The sequence below is a fragment of the Aquila chrysaetos genome, chromosome 6 (genome assembly GCF_900496995.4).
Source record: "Aquila chrysaetos chrysaetos chromosome 6, bAquChr1.4, whole genome shotgun sequence".
Classification (NCBI taxonomy): Eukaryota; Metazoa; Chordata; class Aves; order Accipitriformes; family Accipitridae; genus Aquila; species Aquila chrysaetos.
This window is the reverse complement of record NC_044009.1, coordinates 19,178,656-19,200,411: the sequence shown is the minus strand read 5'-3', so window position 1 is coordinate 19,200,411 and position 21,756 is coordinate 19,178,656. Positions and strand designations below refer to the sequence as shown.

The window sequence follows — 21,756 nt, the reverse complement described above, 5'->3', positions numbered from 1 at the left end:
TGCAGTTTAGAAAAACTGATAGTGGTATAATTAGACTTCATTAGGACATGTACAAAAAGTTCGCTGGGACATTATCTCCCACTGACATAAACAGTGGCTGAAACTTTCTTCATTAACAGGACTCAGGTCCTTTATAAATGCAAAAGGGAGAGGTTTGGTTGTTGTTGCTGGAGTTCTTTGGGGTTTGTTGCAGGGGGGTATTGTTGGGGGTTTTTGTTTTGTTGGGGGTTTGGGGTAGGTTTTTTTATTTTTACATCAGCTTGGTTACAATCTACATTAAGCAGTAATTATTTGTCATTAACCCCCCAAAAGCGAGAAAGATGCCTCTTTCGTGCCTCTGGTCATATCCTTTCTGACGAGACTACACACCGCTCTCCTATCACGTAAAAGGTGCACAGCACCTCACCACAAAACCAAAATAACTTGAGCCATTTATGCAGAAGATACAGCTTTGCCCTCCTTCTCCTCTCTAATAAAAGACTAATACATGAGCTTGGGGCAGGGAGTGAGGGGCTGTGTTTGCATTTCTCTAAGGCTACTTTCTGTTACTTTTGCATACTAGTTTGAGTAACATTAGCATGGATATTACCTGCTATAAGAGACCGTGGGGTATATCTATTCTACTATTTTTACTTTGTACTCCCAGCAGTACAGGTTTTCAAATTACTTCTAATAATTATTTTGCAACCACAACACAGTAACTGCCACCAGTAATTGCCCTCAGGGGTTGATCTACTTCCTAAATCAACTTGCAGCCTTGCTTTAACTCATCTGGGTTGGTCATCCAGTCATGCTAGGTTTGGGGAAAAATATTTGTGTCCTTCAATATAAAGGGTCCTAAGGCACCCTTTAACACCTGCTAAAATACAGTCTTAAAATAATCAAAAGATGTTTGGCACTCTGTTTTTACCCTGCAAAGGTTCCTTTACATTTTGGATTATATTGACAGGCTTCAAAGATTATAGGTCTGGAGCAGCCTTTTCTGTAAATGGTTATTCTGGAGCCAGTTGTTTTGTTTTGTTTTTTTTAAAATTACTTCTGTTTAATTGGGAGAACACCTTGGGCATTTTCAATGCATCTGGAAATAGGTCTTCACTAACAAGGCTGTCTGCAGTCCAAAATTCTGGTTAAATTCCCACTGACTTCAGCAGAAACAGGATTCATGGTGGTTTCTTACATTGAGGCTTTTCTTAAGTCATTGCCTAACCACGGAGTTTTATAATCATTCCACATCTACAGAAAGGGATAAAATATTCAGGAATAAAGGGGGTCTCTTTTTGGCACATACATTGTTAAGATTCTCTTGAATCTTTTTCAAAATAAGGAGCAAAATGTGACTGCAAAACCAAAAGCTGTCAAAGGTCCTGCCTTCATCCCCTAAACCAAGGAACTAGATTTCAGACTGACAGTGTTCTTCAGACAACATGATTTTTAAAAAGTTGTCAGTACAGAACATGAACACAAAGAAAACACCCTCATTCTTTCAAAAAAAAAAAAAAACCCAAAACCACAAAAATTAGCTTTTACTACTGGATATCTGAACTCCATTAAGCGGGGGTGCCCTTTTAAACTGATTACCTTCATCTTTCAAGCTGCCGCTTAAAAATTTCTGCCAATTTTGGGGGATCCTGCCCAATCCAAAGGTTATGTTTGCATAGCCGTTGCAGAACAGGGGCACAAAAAGCAAGGCAGCACTTATTTATTTTGGGGGATCTTTTTTGTTTGTTGTATGTCACACACCAGTAGCTTGCTACCACACCAGAGCTTACGCTCAAAAGATCACGCAGTAGCAGATCCTCACAAAATACTACTTAAAACCAACCAGCCCTCACAAAGTCAAAACATTTCTTTCAACTGAGGTGTCAGTCCTTTGGGAGCGATTCAGCAATCCAGTGTAATCTGGATCTTTCATTTATACTTTTATTATAATAGGATTTTTACTTTCCCTTCCACACAAGCACGTGGGCAGAGAGCAAGCCTTGCTTTCCTCCAGTCAGCACATGCACCACACATCCCTGATACAGGCAAAAGAAATCTATGGCAGGGCAACTGGAGTGAACACCAATTTACATCATGTCAGTAAGGTAGGTAATAAGAGATGTCTTAATACTACAGAGTTAAAATACCAGAACACACACTAATCTCCTCAAATGCTTGTGTGCATTGCCTGTTAAGCAGTTGGTGATAAGCCTTGAAGATATGCAGAATATGCAGTAACAGAACAGGTAACGCTGCAGCTTCACTCAGCAGCCAACTGCAGAAGTAAAAGCAGCTACAGAAAGTCATCATGGCAGTCACTGAACCAGACTTAAAACTGGCATGGACAAACACAAAGCTAATCAGGAGCTTCACGAAATCCAGATCCCAGAAGAGGCGCTTGTGCCCCTATCTACCCACCAAGCCACCCACGATAACTGAGCATACCCGTAACTCCTAGAGCAGCTGGCAGACACCATCGCACTCACAGAGTTACCCACAGAGCAAGGTCCAAGTTTCCATGAACCCACATTCTATTCCAAGCAGTAAAAGTCTGGGTAAAGCTAAAATATGCATGGCTGAAAGCACTGTGTATTTCCACACCATTCACTTTCCTTTTCCACTTAAAACAGAAGGAGTCACCCAAACACTGCCCCAGGTAACTTATTCTTACCTGTTGCAATTTCCCCCTCCTGGAAATCTCACTGTCATATATTTGTAAATAATATTTGGAAAGTTTTTAGCCTAGTGTTTTATAAAAATAAGACAAATCATGCTAGCTGTCCATGTCTTGCTCTATGTGTCTACTCTCTCATACATGCCTAATGTTGAATTTCATTCAGAAAGAAGAGTAAAGGACAACAGAATAGCTAATTTTCCATGCATCTGTAAAAGCAGGCAGGAGAAGAGATCTGAGCATAAGTGTCCCATCAGAGACATGGGCTGCAAGGAGAACAAACACCTTATTAAGTACCACAGAGCCACTGGAGGAAGAATGGCTCCACAAAATTCCCTAGCCACAGAAAAGCTTCAAATAGAAATTATTGCTTCTTTGCAAGTCAATCTGTCACAAGAGAAAAAAAACCTGCAGGAAGTCAGACTCGTTTAGTACCATTTCTCCCAGGACTAGCTGCCAAGGTAACAGAACAGTGCAAGGTTTCACCCTACAATTTTCCATCACTGTCTATTCTGCACATCAATTTCTCTTGAGTAAAACACTGCTATTTTTAATGAACAGCAAAGGAGGTGGAGAAAATGAAAAAATTTGGATGTGTTGCAGGAAGAGGGAGCACGATTTGCCCAAACCCAAGCTAAAAAAGCATCTATTTAAGGGCAAAGGAGGCTTAGAGGAATTATGTGTACTGTTTAGACATGTTTGCTTGTCTCAAGTGTTGAACTACATCCACAGTTTTGTCATTTTCATTCTCAACAGTCATTTTCAGCAGGACACCTGAAATCACAGGATAAAAGTCATCAATTTTTAAATCAAGGTATCTCCAACTATTCCTGTGTATCTCTTAACAAGAGATATCTCAGAGAATAGGAGCAGTTCAAGAAGCGGCATTTCAACACACAGTAATCACTCTTGTCCAGCTGTCTGTGATGTTAGAGGCCAGCAGACTGTTTTTATTAACATCTAGCATGACAAACAAAGGCACTTCCAAATAAAATCTAACACTTTGCAGATTTAGAGAAGGACACCTTCCCAAAACATCAATAGAAAGCACCTCCCTCCCACAGAAGGAAAACAGCCAGTCTCACGGCAGACAAACTCAACGTACGCTCACAGGTACTGACTTTTCCCTTGCTTTGTTTCAGCCAGAACTATCATCTGGCAGTTTTAGGAAGCAAAAAGATCTATTCACATGAGATACAGGCAAGCTTCCCCTGTGTCAGAAACCCGTTACAAGGTACAAGGAGCTCCAGCTCTACCCTTGCTTGCCAAAAGATTTTCCAGGGTTTCTCCCGGAGTGAACTTTGTTTTAACACTGCCTTGCACTCTTTGATCACTGAAGGTAATCTCCAGAGCCCTTTTAACTCCCGCAGCCTGACAGTCTGTGAACTGAACAATGGCAATAATAGCTATATCTGTTCTGTATGTTTGAAACTGGTGCCAAAACCACTGTATCATATAATCATGACTACTATACTGCACTACTCCAGAGTGCAATTTTTCAGACTTCTAATGTTTCATGAGAAATTGTTCCTCAAGTGTGCCTAATTTCTAGCCTAAATTTATTCCTGGTCAGCTAAAATCCACTTCTTGCTTGTGCTAATGCTATTGGGGTTTTGTTTTGTTTTTAAATTTACATGTGTTTTCTCCCTCCCAGGAAAATATTTACAGAGGATCATATCACGGTCCTCATTCTGAATAAACCATAGCCAGTATTGCTCATTTTCCTCTCAGTGGCTTCCCCATCCCCCTGACCACCTCAATAGCCCTTCTCTGCTCCCACTCCTATTTGAGCCCATCTTTGCTGAGCAGAGTTAACCAAGGCTATACAGAGGATTCCTGGTACATTGTGGCAGCAGTATTTCCTCACCACAACCAGGAATATTCCTTCAGAGAGAGAGGGATTAATTTTCATTTTAACCCCCTCCACTACTCTTTCTCCTTCTCCAAAGTTTCACCCGGAATCAGCACTTCCCTAGCTTACCCCTCACGACTAAGCTTGTCTGCTCCATCAGTCACAGACCGACTCCCACACGTAAAAACTAGGAGGGGTCTCCAGACACTCAAGTAACAAACTGGTTACTGGTTTAGCTGTAGGTTTAACTTGTTTAGCTTGTAGGTTTAACCACTCCCCCAAAACAATCTGCCTTTCAACCCCTACTATCTTCTTTCTGACCTCTCTCCAAGCCTCTCTTGATGAAAAGGTAGAGCAGCTGGTATTCCTGCTGCAAGTTAGACATCCCAGGTATTCCTTCTTTCACATCGGATAAGCATGAGCTTTGCTAGAAAAAGCTTTTTTCTCCTCCCTCGACCACAAAGCTCTCTAGCAAAGCTATTTGGTGGATGGTTAACTGGTCCCCAGAGTCCCAGAAGAAATGGCACATCTTCATCTCTCAGCCAGCGTCACCAGTGCCTCTCTGTTAAGCTGCTTACTTGCTTCCGCAGAGGAACAATGGAGAGGATTAATACCAACTTCACTCCCTTCAACAGCTCTCCTAAAAGCAGAACTAACTTCTCCTTACAGTGTCATCCAAACAGTCCTTATGCAACAAGGACTTTAAGGATACCTCTCTGATCTAAAAGGACACCGTTAACTGTCCTACAAATTGTTTTAACACAAAGGCATTAAAATACAGAAAGAATGTGCAACTTCCTTTGGTCATGCTTTCCCAAGACACAGAATTCAACTCTACCACTCAGCGGTTTTCTCGTTTCAAACTTCGTGCAGGTCTTCAAAGGTCAGTGGAAAAGATTAAAGCACAGCATCAGGACATTACATATGCTCCATTGCGCATAAAAACTGGTTACCTTAAGGCCTAGCCTTTATAAAGATATTCAAACACCAGTATGCTCTTGCAGACACGAGGAAGAACAGACTCCATAAAGAAAATACATATAATACATATATAGTAGAAACATTTCAGGATGTGACTGCTCTCTACCTGTTTTTCTTTCCATTGTAGTAAATCCTGTAGTTTAATTATTCTTATTCCTAATTCAAAGTACCCCCAGTAGCACTTTAGAGCATACAAACTATGCAAATTAAGGCAAATTACAGAAAAAGAAGCAGAAAGCAAAAAACAAGAGAGCTCGCATACAGGGCATATTTGTGGGCCCAGGAAACTTGTACCAATGCTGACCAGAGGCTGTGGTCACAAACTTTTAAAAACTGCTTTCTGCTGACAGTAGGGAAAAATGAGTCTCTCCTTGCTGCCTGTATTTAGAAAATAAGGAAATCTACAGCAAGTATTTCTGATAGTACAGCACCCACCAACCCTTCTGTTACTCGGCACCTACTCCTCATAATTATCTCCTCTTTTTCTACTTCCTATATGCCTTTTCTTTCTTCCTGGTATCTTTTCTTTTCATGATCCTCTTGCCCAACAGTGTAAGGATTTCTGCTAATATAAGACTCTCGTAAGGACTGCTGCCTCTACAAGAGAGGGAGAACAAGGCAAAGTTTATTAGTACACCCTCACGAAAGCAATTCCGAGGCAGCACTGCACAAAGTCAGGGACAAGGCAATTACCTAAACCCCAAGATACACCCACTCCCCCCTCCTGCAAAGGAGAAAATCTTTGTGACAGTAAATGTTTCTCGCCCTCACTCCTTGGGACTCTGGATATTTGGATTCCTTATCTTGGGCCTTCAGCTTCTCTGCTGAAACATTAAATCTGGCTACTTAGGCTAGAAGCCACCTCTCGACTGCTTTCATCCCAAAGGCTGGAGCTTTAGTGTGTGCATTACATGTGTGTGTGTACATTTTCCACTGGAGAGAAAAGGATGCTGCTCTTGTCTCTGAGGTCCATTACTCCTGCTATACTGTCTGCACAGAAGGATTCCCCAACCGGTTTGCATCTGAAAAGGGGACTTGATAATTCTTGTTCATCTCTGAAACCGTATTTTGAAACTTCAGTCTTTCACACTGAAACATCTTCATCACCACAGTGACTCTGCTAGCAGACTTAAAATATATCAAGAAATGGACACAAGTTAATTACTGATACCAAATGGGAAGTTTCCCAGTAACAATGAGTTAGGAGAGACAAAAAGATTAAGTGTCTGCACAATTTTCACTAAAAGCTATGCCACTAGCTCTTCGCATGGGAAAAGAAAATTTGGATGGTTCTAGCCCTGCGGCTGGATGATACATTAGTCCAAAATCTTGAGTCTGCAAGCAACACAAAAGACTCTACAGTTACTTAAAAGAAAGGTAAGCAAAAGGTGAGAAACTGCTTGGTTTTACTACAAGTTTCTTCGAACACAGAGCAAAGGATCAAAAATGCCAGAAGCCACTGAAAATGGCCATGCATACCATAAAAGCTCTGCTCCAGCCCTACTAAAAGAAGAGCCTGTCACAGGCCAGGCTGGTCCCTGAGGATCAAGCCACACGTTTCACGGTTACCTGCCTCCCAGAAACAGGACATGATTGCAACAAGCACGATATGCCAGTGGCTTCTGGAGGATGGGCAACAGGTACCAGAGGCAAGTAAAGAAGTAGAGGCCACTTGGTTAGAGAAAATAACAGCTTGGCAGGAGACCAAGGGCAAAAATTATGAGAAAGTGTGGAAAACAGCTAATGTCCCTACTGAGATATGGAAGCTGGGAACCCCAGACAGGGTCCCAGAAAGTCTTCCTTTATTTGGTCAGTGAGCAGAGGTACTTCTTCTATTCAAAGGGAGAAACACCTATTCTACTTGGAGAAACACCTACTCTACTTCTTTTGTATATTTTTATACATGTGTATATATATGTGAAAGGACATGGAAAAGTTTTGAGAACCTCACCTTCCTCTTCCCTCACCATTCTCACCTGCTGTTAAGTCCAACAGCAAAAAAAACAGGAGATCCTGGTCTCCACACTTTGTTCAGACACCAAAATCTAGAGTCATACAAACCAAAAGAGCAAAGCTTTCACAATCTACAAGCAAACTGGGGCACAACTGTAAAGGGTGAATGTTTTGAGACTAATGCTCAAACCCACCAGGAAAGATTCACAAAAAGACCCTTGTTGCAGTTCCAGTATCCTCTTTAACAGCTACTTCACAGCATGTGACAAAGAGTTGCAGCCCTTTCCACTATCCCATCAGCACAAAATAAAAATCTTTCTTGTTTTTTTTTTCATTCTAGGAACTGTGAAACAAAAGAAAATTAATGTTGTTCTTTACTGCTTCTTTATGACAAAGCAGGCCTTGATGTTAGTTTATACATCAGAAATCAAGCTCTGGTTTCCTTCTTTTTGAAGGATATGAATGGAGAGGTTACATAAGGATGTAATAGGAGCTGTTACTTCCTTTCCCAGTTGAAGAGAAAAAGCTGTGGATCAGGTTACAGACTCAAGGGCTGGTCATCACCACTGCAGCCTTCCTAAATTTTTTTGCCAGTAGTCCCCCAACAAACAGGAGAAGCTACTTAGAAGGCTGTGAGAATTTAAGAGACTAACTACATAGCTATTAGGGGAGGGAAAAAGCCTTTATTTTTGTCTTTCATCAAACTCAGGAAATTCCCCAAGCTTGACGCATACAATCACTCAAGTCACCATTTTCCATTTCAGTTTGTTCTTCATTAGCACAATAAAAAGGATGAATGAAATATAAGGTAAGATTTATAGGATGGTCTGACACGTGAGTCGCACTAAATAAGCTTAGCACACTGACAGAGCACTTAACTTTGGCGGGTACATTAGTGTCTGTCCCAGCTCTGACCACATAGGGCAAGTGAAAGGAGGAAACACAGTGTCCAGATTGGCCTACGCAAGCACTAAGCTCTTCTCCAAACCGTCCCACTTGCGCTTTCTTCACCTTCCTCCCCGATTCCCAAGCCACTGCTATTACTGCTGCCGAAGGAAGATGAGATCAGACTTCAACACGAGGAATTTCTGTTCCCACAGAGCTCAGAGAAACTAGATGATCTCAGAGGATCATGCGAAGCAAGTCCATGACACTTCCATGAGGCAGAGTATCTCCAGTATATTGCCAGCAGTTTCTTAAGAGTGCACAGTGGGAAAAATTAATGGTTGCTTATGTTTCCAATTTCTCTCTCCCACTTCCTCCACTCATTTGCCAGACTTTTATTTTCCCTTCCCCCAGAAGCACTAGTAGGCTTGCAATGTACATTTGCCCTTCTAAAGGGAATTACATCAAGTCTTGCACAACGTTTGAGAGGGCTAACACACATAGCTAAATTAAACTACCGTCCCTTGGCATCGTTTCCTCAGAGAGAGACCTGATTTAACAAGGTCTCTTACAAAGAAAGGAAAGAAAAAAAGGCAAGTTTCTGTGATCTAAGATGCTTTCATGAGTTCTTTCACCTTTGCCTTGCAGAGCACTCAATCTATTTGTGGTGCCCATACGGAGTCAGAAGCTTTTAAGATGTCCATCAAATACGCCACCTAACACCACATAGGTGTTTTCAGAAACATCTTCTTTCCTAAGGACAGGGGGAAACTCGTGGTAACCTAACACACCAGTAATTGCTACATGATGGCAAACGACGACATGAGTGGTGACCACTGTATGTTACTCTGGGAATAACGGGAATGCTCCAACCATTCCACCTTCACACAGAATCAAGCCAGAGGCAGCACGTTGCATTAAGCACTAAATTAAAGACATTCTTAAACTCAGGCCTGGGACAACTGGAAATAAAAACACATGAAGAATATCGTTACCTTTAATACGTTTAGAAGCGGCCAAGTACTGAACTCTACTTTAACAGATGGGTCGAACTATTTCTGTTCCCTAACACTGCGCGGTTTTGGGGAAAGCCTTGTTTTTGACACAGGGCTTCACAAAGTGATGATTCATCCAGGGAAGGATGGGCAGCTTGTTGCCAGCCTTAATTCACAATTAACAATAGGACAGCCGGATATGGAAAACTCATGATTCAACACTAAAATTGCAGAGTCAGCCATTTTACCTGACCTTTACATCTTCCAGTGGTAATTTCTAATCTGGATATATTTTATATAGCTTCTCCAACATACATTGTAAGAGTAGTTAGCTTTTATTTCATTACTGTTACGTTTGTCCTTTAGGATAGCGGTCCTGATTAAATACATGGCAATTGACTTAATCACTTCATCTGAAACTGCAAAGGTTGAAATTACTCAAAAAAGCAAACAGCATGCATGCGCACAGATGTACAAGCACATAGGTACCGTGGGCAAGACAAGCGAGCGCTGCACCTATGCGCTCCGTGACCATACTGCCAGCCTTGCTTCCTGCAGGCCCTGCTGGGATGGCCATTGCTTTGCACGGGGCAGTCTGGCCACTCCGAGGAACAAAGGCGTGCCCTTCCCAAAACACAGCGGCAGCAGATGTCCTACACCAAATCCCAACAGCCTTGGCCTCCATAGGCGCAGACAGATGGTCTTAGCTGGGAGGCTACACCAAGCCGTCCCCTCCGGGAAGCTCTTTGGGACAACGACCGTGCCCTAGAAAGCCCTTCCTCAACTCTCTTCTCCAAAAGTTACCTGGCGGCGGAATTCATCATTCTGCTCCAAGTTACCAGCACTCTTCCCACAGTCCTCCCCTCTCCCCCATACCCAAGCCCGCTCTTTTGAATGAAGCGAAGCCGTGCACAGACGGTGATTTAGACAAGAAGAAACAGATGCCACGGTCTCTTTCCAGAAAAAGCACACACGCACATTCTTATTTTAAAGGGTAAGATCCGGACCATCTCTGTGTGTGCACACCAGCATTCGTGCCTAAATCAAGCTGCCTGAAGCCCACAATCATCCACCAGATGCTAACGAAAGCCACAACGCCCGTAAATCGTCCCAAAGCCGCAGTTTTACCCCGGGAAGGGACGCCCAGGAGGCGGCGAGGTTCCCGTGCTCGGCACCCGGACCCCGGCACCGCCGCCCCCTCCTCGCAAAGGACCCGGCGCCGAACACCTCCCCCCCTCCCGAGCCTCTGCAGCACCGACCCCAGCCCTCATCCCCATCCCCGCGGGGGGCGCGGCGGGTCCCGTCCCGTCCCGTCCCGCCCCGCCGGGCTGCCGGTGCCGGAGCCCGGCCGGGGCGCAGGGCTCCGCGCCCCGCAGCCCCCCCGCGGTCCCGCACAACAAAGGGGGCCGGGGCCGGCCGTGCGGGCGGGGGATCCCGGGGGGGAGCCGTACCTCTGCCGCCGAAGGGCGCTGCCCGCCGTCCCGCGGCAGCCCGACGCCTCCCGCCCGCAGCCGACGGCGGACGCTGCCCTGCCGAAGCCGCGGCGGAGCCGAGCGGCGCGGAGCGGAGCGGGGCGCTGCCCCGGCCCCTCCCCGCCCGCGAGGGGCGGAGGCGCCACCGCCCGCCGGCCCCGGCCTCGCAGCGCCCGCCCGCCCCGGCCTCGCAGCGCCGCCCGGCGGGCGCCGCTCCCCGCGCCGGGTGGCTGCCCGGCCCGGCCCGGCCCGGCCCTGCCCGGCGCTCCGCAGCAGCCTCCCTCCGGCTGCATCCAGCCCCCGCCTCGCCCTGTGCAACGGCGGGTCCCCCGGGTGGCCCCGCAGGGCCTGAGCAACGGCAGGTGCCCCGGGCCGGGTCGGAATCCTCCTCGCCCGGTCTTCCCCGTGCGCTGCAAGGGGGAGGGGTGCGTGTGTTCCAGCCGTCCTGTTCGTTGTACGGCTGAAACCCGTAAGCGTCTGCAGTTCTGCAGTGACGCCCTGGCCGTCATTTTTTTTCTCCCTGTATAGTTCACCTTTAGCCTTCAAAAGCTAAGCAAAAAGAGAAGCTGACCTGTTTTAGCATGAAGCCCAACATCCCCGGCTAGATTTCTGCAATGATGTTTTCAGCACCTCCTCAAAACATACCCTCATTTTAAATGTAAGCACCCGAAAGTATTTACTGCAAGCTTTGACATAACAGATCTTATCTGCCCAGTCCTGCCCCTGATAAGCACAGAAGCCATCAACAATGTAGGGTGACTACCCCACTGTGTGAAAAGACAAAAAAAAAAAAAAAAAAAGGAAAAACTCCAAGGGCTGTATTCATACCATGTCTTGGCCATTCCCTGGCCTGAAACTGGGTCTGAGGGCAAGTAAGCAGATGTTTCTCCCCACCCCCATAAAAACTCCCCAATGCACAGATGAGACAGGGCAGTATTCAGGTCTCTATATTACACTCACGCACTTCCTGGCAAAAAAATCCCCCACGTGAAAAGTATCACTGCATGTGCTTTTTCCTAAGGAACCAATTACCACATTATCTTTTTGGTTTTTTTTTTTTCACATTTGCAAGTAGGCTTTTTCCAAGCTGGGTTGTTCTTAAACAGCAATAAGCTTCAATTCAACTACAAGCTAACCCTACGTTTGATAGATAACAGCAGAGGACCTGAACTGCAGACACACAACCAAAACTTTTCAGTATGTGGAAGAAATCCAGCTTACATCCCCAGATTCAATACAATCAAAACCATACAGTAAAGAGGCAAAATGTATTTTGAAAGCCTTTCTCATTAAAACACTTCAGTTATTTCGAAGTAAATACTATATTTTCAGCTACATATGATATTCCTTGGTAGTCCTTCCACATATAGAAAGAGATTGTATTCTCACACAATTTTTCAAATCTGTAACTCCACAAATGTTGGAGACAGCTTTCGGACGAATCCCAGGAAGCAGAGCCCTGCAGTCCTGCTGATTCATAGACTCATCACTGGTTTATTATCTGTAGATTTTCAGAGCAGATGCCTAGCTCCTAAGATTTGTCTCGCCCTTAAGTTTTAATGTAAAACTGTAAAGAGAATGACTGCTTTCATTAGCAGGTCAAAAACTCCTTCAACAAAATACTTTTCCCACTGAAAAATTGAAGGCTTGGTCAAAACTCAGTTCTACAGAAACACTGACAGTCTGATGCTCGTATTCTCAGGAAGATAATGTAGGTTTGGGGTGGTCTGAAAGAGACACAGGCAAGAACCATTCCTGAGCAGCACCACGACCCCATCCTTTCACCCCGTTCTCCATTCAGGTGAGTGCTTTGCTCATGACTCAGCTTGCTGTTCTGGGACACAGTTATTGCATTCTTTCCCAATTAATGAAGGGGGGGGGGGGGGGAAGTAATTTCCTTTTACTCCAAATCTAAATGAAAACTAAATTCAAGTTTTTCTAAGGAAAGCAGTTACTGTCCAGCCAACACTATTTATCAACAAGGCACCCAGAACAGTAAGTAGCATCACAAGACAGTGACTGCAAACATTTCACAGAGAAACTATTTCAACTTTACGCATTAAAATTATCATAAGTCATTGCATTGGCATGAAAATACAACATTTTCTACTCAGAGGTTAAAATTCTCTATTTCATCCAAAGAGAAACGTCAGCACAGGAAAAAAGCAGTGTAGGTTTCCTTCCATGGTCCTACTGCTGTGCTTCAGTAGGGTTAAACGGTGGCTACTTCTCAGACACACTCTTCATGGCCATTTGATGCTTAGATTCCTGTAAATAAGAATGTCCATCTGTAACAGCTGGTGATATTTGGTAGCATTTATAACACAGATAATATTAAGCATCCTCATGAGGCTGCCTTCTCCTCCAGGAAACAAACCAAAAATATCCAGAGTTTTCCCCTAGCCTTCCCGCCTTGTTTCAGATCTGTGCAAAAGAAGGTATCTCATTACCCATCCTTATTCTGGGGCAATTTTCCATTCTCAGTCTTTATAAAATGTGAATTAGCAGCCTAACGCTGTATCTTACACTCTTTGCTTTGTAGAGTAAGCAAAGAAACATTGGTCCTGAAACCTGTGTTCTTGCCCTGAAGCAAGTTAGTGCAATGCAAAGGGCATCACAACTCAATCTAGAAATTTTTTTTTTTTCTTTTTACTACACCTACTGGACTACCATAATTACTACTGACACATTCTGCAGTAAATGGGGGGAAAAAAAAAAAAATCTAAAATAAACTGAAAGACATGCCTGGTCACAGATGATCAGGCAGATACCAAGAATTCTTTTCTTTAAGAAATGGCTCATTTCTTAAAGCCAAATGGTATATCCTCGACCATATAAGAGATCAGGGATAATCAGTATTCAACACACATTCAGGTCTCTTTTGAATCTTAGATATAACCTAGAGGATATTTAAGGGGAATTTCCAATTACTGAATCATTACGTATGCTTTCTTTAGCACACACACGTCATTCTGAAAGGGTGTAGGCAGACGCTTCATTTGGCAAGAGCCTATAGCAATTTCAGAAAGAAAACGGGAATGTGGCTGCATCCCTGTTTTGCAGCTCCCGAATCACAGACTCGCCAGAAGTTGTGGCAGACACCCATGTACATCAGAGCAGTTTAGGAGCTGCTTATTTACAGATGACCCTTTTTTTTTTTTTTCCTTTTCTTTTTTTGCACATTTCCACAGGGTGGATTATAGTTTCTTGATTACAGCCTTAAGGCCTATGGCTTCACAAGCCAACCAAGTCAGATACAAAACCAACTGCAAAACTAGCTGTTGCTAAGACTGCAAGGGCAAAACTGTGGAGACTGAGAGTCCTGTTTAGACGGACAAACCATGAATCAAACACACAACAGTCCTTGGATTTGCCTATGACAGTCCCTGGCAATTAGAAGAGCACTAGTTAATAGCTACAAGTACCTCCTAGCCAACCTTGCCAAGAAAAGAAGGCAAAGAATAGCTGAGCCAGCCACTTCAGAGAACAAAACCAGAACTACTGTGAACCATAATTTGTACTGCCTGTCAGGATTTGCAGCAAGGCAGGATGGTAATCTAGTCTCAGTTGTGTTCATGGCTCTAGGATGAGGGTAGTTCACTAGAAATACAGAAACATCTGATACTGTTCGATAAAATTGGATGGGAGGTAGAAGTGCTCTCAAATGCATTTAGTTGGTTGAACCATGCATTTAAATACCGTAATTAACAAATCAGTACTTAAGACAGATATTATTATTTGTAAGTTAAAATTAGCTTTCAATAGTTAAAAAAAAAGAAAAAAAGAAAAAAAAACCCAATCCTTGTTTTTCTTAATCTTTCCTTCAGACACCAAGGATAGTTACTGATTGACATTATTTATTATTTCATACTTGTCTGGATATACAATTCTCATATATGGAGAAATTAACTACGTGAGATCAAATTATTACTGTTCATAAAGGAGGAAATTGAGTCAGCAAGAATAACTCAACCAAAAAAAATACAGCAATTCCTTGACAGAGCTGAAAGCACAATTTAGATGTCCCTGTTTCTAATCTCATGCTTAGCCACAAGACCAAGCTTAGCCATTTTTCCTATGCTGAGTGAGAAAATTCTGCACACTCATAAAATGTTGTAGCTATACCTCTGTTCTAAATCAGTGGGACTGAGTGCGTATCAGAAGTTGTGGGCATATACCCTACAGTAGTTATAATACTTTTCCACTTCAAGCAAAAAAACCCAATACTCATAAGACAACGACAGGAAATCTTGCTCCAAGACTGAGCATGGGGATTTAACAATAATAGTCTCTGTCTTCTTTGTCATGGAAAATGGCCACAGGTTTGAGCTCTGTCTGCACACAAGTGAATGATTCAACAAGCAAGCTGCCAGCGGTCAAGAGAATTCCAGTTTTGTGACTGGAAAACCAGAAAGCAAAGACTGTACATGAACACAGCTCATCCTCCACCCACCTGTGGCAAATTAAACTGCATACAAGTTAGAACTAACAAGCAGTGGCTCTGTACAGCCACGTGCTGGAATGCTCCTCAGGTGCTTTGGAAAGCATCGGTTAATTCAGTACTGAGATCGATCACCTGCCTTCTCCAACTGTGGATCTTATACAGGATTTGTATTCCCACCTGTCAAAACACTGTCAGCTTTCCATTTTGCCATAATGTCTCCTCGTTTTGCCAAATAGGGACTCTCCCTTTTTGTCCAGAGGCAGCAATATGTCTTCAATTAGCATGGTATTTTTTCTCCTTTGCAACGAAGACCTGCATAAGACAGCCTGAGGATCCAGACCTAGAATTCAAGAGAAGAGGCCACCCCAGGGAAGATTTCACCCTGTATGTTGGCATTAAGCACAGGACAGGATCTGAGAAGCAGCATTCACTTTTTTCTGGCTAATTCAGGCTTGAAATCAGTTTGGTACTTGACGCAAGCTACCAAAGTCCACCAACCCAACCTGTATGTTTCACGCTAACAGTCTTGTGATAGCCAAGAAACCCCTGGTATGGAGGTGGCTCAGCCCCCACCTTCTGCCATCGCACAGCAGGCTCTATCTAGCGGCTGAGTGCTCCCTAGAGACATCAACATGTTCGGGCCTCTCAAAAGGCACATCTGGAAAAGTTCCCCCATCAATGCTAACACTGGTGAGATCTTTACATTAGCACGAACAAGTTACAATAGCAACATGTTTGAAGTTTCATTTCCACAGTTGTTTCCTTTGAAAACACATTTTAAAACTGACTGGGGATAAATCTGGGAGCAGCTCGTTCGGTTCAAGAAAATTTCCCCTGAAAATGGGTTTGGATGTCCTCCTCAGCAGCCAGCGGGGAGGAATGATGGAAAAACTCCCAGAGAATTCAACACTGGCAGGATCTGCAGCTCTGTGAGCCTGTTGTACAAGGGCACATCCCCAGTCTGATCCAGTGACCTCAGTAGCCAGATGCAATAGCCACCAGGTAGAACAAACCTCAGTATGCTTCATCTGCTCTGAAGGGCTAAGCACCACCCTCTTACGTACCTGAGTGATTATTTTCTGGTTTCTCTTTGTAAGTACCTGGGATACAGTGTACAGAAAAAAGGACTCCCCAAGGAAGCAGATACTGCAGTGTCTGATTGACTCGCTAGCTGCTGGATCAGCACACTGAGTCACAAAACCAGGAGTCCCCAAACAGGTCGTCTTCTCTTACTATTTTTCAAACAAACCACATACAACCTTCCCTGCTAACCTGCTTAGTAACTGTGCTTTTCAGTTCAAGAGTAAGTACAGCCATTAAAATAAAAAAACAAAACAAAACAAAATGAAACAAACACAGAAAAAAAGAAAACGAAAACCACAAGAGAGCTACAAGAACCTTCTGAACTGTCATCTCATTAATTCTGCAAACTTGGAACATATTTCAAGAGCTTAAGGAAGAGTTTGATCAGAGGTAACACTTGAAATTTCAGACTTCCTAAATAACATTCTCCTACCCACCCAACGGATTGTACTGTTGATGTTACAGAACAGGAGAAGGTCCCATTTTTCCTAGTAGAACAAATTAATCTTTCCTCCCTCTGTAAAAGAAATCTTTTTGAGACATAGCTGCATGCATCCCTTCACAAGCACCCCCTCAAGCAAACTGTAAAAACCATAATTAGGGGAGGGAAAGGCCCAGTGTCCTGTGAGATTCAAAAGTTCATGTCAGATCAGTCCTCCCATTAAGTGGCAAGGGAAAAATCTTCAGTTTGAAACCATGCAGCACTAGGGAGAAGAGTCTCTGTGCACCGAAACACAAATATCACCAGTAAAGTATTCATGCTGCAATCTCTGTGCATACGGGGATATACAGCCTGAAAATTTTTGCAGCAGGGTAATTATGGATATTCCTTTCCCATTTTATATACTACTCACAGAACTCTTTGATTTTGTAATGTATGTGGTTTTGTGGATTCCCAAGCACAATAAGTGATGTGTTAAAGATAGAGCTGCACTTACACTGAGATTTCTAACCACACATAACATCTGTTTGTGGGGATCCTCCTTCCCAAAGGCATATGAACGTAGCAATGACATATTCTTGTGCTTTGTATGGTCCTCTGTTATCAAGGACTCTGCTTAGAAAGAAAACTTGTACTTGGATTAAGGATATTGGACTACGACTATTCTTGCAAACAAAATTACCCAACACAAAAGCATTGGAATTGAACCGTAGGTATCTGAAAACTTATTTTCAGAATAAACCCAAGATTATTATAACAATAAATCCCGCACATCACATATTGAGGTTTAACAAGTTGCTGCAGACTGGAAATGACCATTCCTGTATGGTAGTATGAAATGATGTGAAATTTCTACAATATATTTATCAAGACTTCTAATGAGAAGTTAGTTATGCTTTATTATTATTTTTCCCACTATTTATAACTGGTCTGCAATTTGCACTAGAATTTGAAAAATGAAAGCTCACTTCTTACAGAAGTAATTGACAGAAGACAGTGTTAGAAAAGGAGTTGCACCACTTAAGCCAACAGAAGTTTAAAAGAGAATGACCTTGTAAAAGGTCTCACGCTAAATACTAGTACTGAATGGTGTCCAGGTAGTTACAGGTGAGGAAGTTACTATGCATGTATTTCCTTTAGTTACGTATGATTCTCTCACCTTTGTGATTTTCTTAAAGAAGAGTTTAAAGGGGAACTGACTATGCAAGTTTTAGGCTGCAGCTTCAAACCCTTTTTGACTCCAAGCAAAAGTGCAGACAGATGGACAATTCAGCCAAACTCTTTGCTGGCTATCCACTGGTCTATGTATGGTAGCAACAATGAAAGCAGTATAAATAATAAAGAGAAGGGCAGCATGGAAAAATCAATGGCTAAAGAACTCAGAAACAAGATGTTTCTGGGAGTTCCATCTTAATAATTTTGTAAGCTTGAGAGCTTTCCACTTCCTCTGCTAGCTAAAGAAAAGAGATCAACTTATCTAGGGCACATAAGGACAATTTTTTCTTCCAACTTAATTGCAAGAAAAGCCTGTGGAAGGTAACCCAGCTGTGAAGGATGTGACAGCACGTGCCAGACAGACGTTGCCAGCACCAGAGTTCTTCCTACGTTCACCAAATGTTAACTACTCACTGGGGATTACGCATGTCTTATATGCAGTGAAATAGCAATTTCTTTGTTCTCCAGCTTTATTACAACATAGTGAACTCTTAAGGAGTGCAAATTTTCGCCAACAAGAAGCAAATTAATAACATATGTATACGGTGTGTTTCTGCTTCCATCATAGGTGAATGCAGTGCTTGTAAGACATGCTATTTGCAACCTTCTTGAAACAAGGATCTTGCATCCAGCCCCAGCTACACCAGCGTGAACCAACTGCAACTTTACTGGAAGAACCAAGGCAACAGTGACATAACTGATGCCTCAGCCAAACTTTTAACTCTGTCCAAATAGAAACAGAGCAAACACATCAATGCAACTTTCCTCTACGTTGCCCTATTAACTCCTCATCAATGCAGTTACTCAAGCTATTCCACTACCTGTTTGAATCCAAGAATATGCTTTATTGAATGTCACCAGATTAATCACTAGTCTCTCTGTCAAAATGTAACTTAACACGAACACTTCCAGCATTCACTGATTGTGTATGATTTAGCTAGTCTCTGTGATTGTTATTCTGTGTAATACACAGATTCTCATTTTTACATAAACAAAATGTACACATCATGATCAAATTCTATATATTTATGCTGTTTGGTCCTTGCTTTCATGGATCCCATCAATAGATGGTCACAGTCTGTCTTTTCTTCAAAGCATCAACTTTGTTATTTCATATTCACTCATTAAGAAACACTGTTATTGTGCAAGTAATAAACCATCTTTATCTCCAATACTGGTTTAACTAAAAAGGTCCCACTACTTTTTGAAGGACTGCAGCCAGTGAAGTGCATAAACCATGTTCATGTTTAAGTACTATTCCTAAATGCATGCTTATTTGAAGCAGAAGAGCTGGGCTGAACCAGGCTTTGAACATCGAAAATATACTCTGTAAAATCCATAATAACTGCTTAACAAAGATCGCTATTTTTGTTCCTTGAACAGATGCACAGGCTTGGGGCTGACTGTCCCACAAGCCCTGGGTACTGTGCCCACTTCCAACATGGGGTAAAGAAAGGTAAAGAGAGAAGGACATAAATTAAAACCCTGTGCCAAGCCATTTTGGAGGTATTACCCCACAGACCACAACAGGTCTGAAGGTCACACTTCACGTGCATAAATAGAGATATTTCTAACTGACACTTACTAAACAAGAAAACTGGCTGCTTGCTTTAGACAGCCCGGAACAAATATTAATTGAAACCATCTGTAGGACACGTTATCTCTGAAGTAACTAAAGATGTTCAGTTGACTTTGGACTAAATTACTCAACAGCTTCCACACAGAAAAAGCACATTCATGAAAGAAAGTGATTTACTGTTTTAATATAACACGCAACTAGAAAGGGCTCACACATGACCCTATGGTTTCTATGATTATTCTCTTTAGGAACGCACAACTGAGAGAGAAAATAGCTAGAAAGCTGCCATTTCGTCTGTATGATTTGTCTGTGAGCTCTGAAGCACCTCCTTAAGGGACGAATTACTCTTTTTGCCTTAAAAAATTAATGAGAGAGGGGGTCCTGAGAGAAAGAGATAAAAAAGGAACCTTTCCTCCAGCACATCACCCATCCCAAGAGCCAGTGAGAGTTAGATGCGTTGTACTTTAGTGAAGCACAAGGATTGTTCCTGCCATACATCTTATAAATACTAGAAAACTGATGACAGAAAAGGGTGCCTGCCCCCTTCCTCATCTCATTTGCTTCTTTAATGCCTGTGCAAAAAGAATGAGAAGAGCTCTTGCTGTACTGCCTCTTATATCTAGCAGTTACCTCAGCAGGGACAATGCCAGAAAAACTTTCACTATACGATGCATGATGAGGGTTACCACACTGTACTTTACAGGGAACCATTCTGCGTAATGGTTTAGCATCATGCCAAGCATGCTGTCAAAGTCAATGATGTGTCAGCAAGGTCACAAAACAGAGCAGGCTGTTGAAACACAGGACAAACAATGTAAAAAGGCAACAGAGAAGCAGATACTGAGGATACGTATGCTATTCAAGCCCTTGAAAAGAACACTCATGGCAAGGGAGTTTCTGTGGTCTGATGAAAGGACGGATAAAACACATTTGCCATATTGGAAGAATTAGGGCTGGTAACTTTATCAAGACAGCATACCAGAAAAGATAGAAAAGTCTCCAAAAGGCTGGATTCTTTATTGCAAACAACGCTGGTAGACTTCAAGTAAAACTACGTAGGCTATAATGAATGTTTTTGACTGTAGGGAGAAAAATGAATGGCTAGAGTCCAGAAAATGTCTCTGCCTACATACAGAACTAGGTCTGTAGGAGATCCTTATTCAGCACGTTTCCTACAAAAGACATTAATTTACATTTTCTTCTTTAAAGAACAGATAAGTTTATCCATGTGAGAAATTCCAGCAGACATGGGCTCAGAGGAATGAACGAGCACTGCAGAGACCACTGCACATTTCATACAAACACTCACCAACTATTGCCACTTTGACATTTCGAAGCTTGTGAGGAAAATGCATTGGTTCATTGGTTCTTTTTTTCAGAGCAGAAACTAGGATATCAACACTGATTAGTCTGCAGTTGCTCATCTCCTGACAGTGCAGTTTGAGAGGCATGAGGCCTTAATCAAGCCCAGACCTAAGGAAGAATTTCTTTTAAAGGCTATCAATGTTAATGAACAACTTGGTCTTGTTTAAACATCCAGATTGTGATATGGGCAAGTATCTGAGTTTATCATGTCCTCAATCTTTTGAACAGCCAGATTTATTTGCTAAGCATTGGTCAGGCCAAAAGGAATGAGCTTAACCTGAGTGGCAGTGGCTGGACTTTAGATAGCAAAATGTTCAGGATTTGATGCAATTTTGCCTCAGCCACGTAGGCCTAGTTTTGGGCTGTCCTTGTAAACCCAGAGACTAAAGGAAACTGTTCTGGAGCCTTACTAGAAAACAGAAAGGCACATTCTCACTCTAAAAGACTTTTACTTTGTGCTCCTGTATCTAAAAGCTAAAAAGAGATGCTGAATCTTTGTGCCAAAGGTAACAATACCAACACAACTGGATGTACTAATGTTAGCTATGGTTTTGCAATTCCTTGCGCATGTTAGGAGCAGAGGATTCCAAATTAAAAGCCATACTGAAAGCCAGAAACTAAATATCACATCAGTTTTAAAAACAAACCCTTCGGAAAACTAGTCTCTTCACCTCATTTATGAGGTGAATTTATATAGGTTTATTTTATCCTTTGATTAGTTTTTTATTGTTTTTTGATTATGTCACTAGTCTACAGCTGCAATATTGTTGCAAAAACCATACAGGTGTTTAATTTAAAATAAAAAGGCCTTTGTGCAATTTTTTTAATCATGAAACT

General features: G+C 42.6%; 1 protein-coding gene across 2 annotated transcripts in view; it reads right to left on the bottom strand.

Moving 5' to 3' along the window:
• Positions 1–20,882, bottom strand: part of MYO1B (myosin IB) — a 125,039-nt gene extending 104,157 nt beyond the window's left edge. Inside the window, exon 1 of one of the 2 annotated variants that reach the window (XM_041124119.1) lies at positions 20,864–20,882. The gene's annotated coding sequence lies outside the window, so the exon portion shown is untranslated. Of the gene's footprint in view, positions 1–10,770; positions 10,901–20,863 lie in introns of those variants that run through there. The other variant, XM_030016837.2, reaches the window with a different exon arrangement.
• Positions 20,883–21,756: the final 874 nt, after the last annotated feature.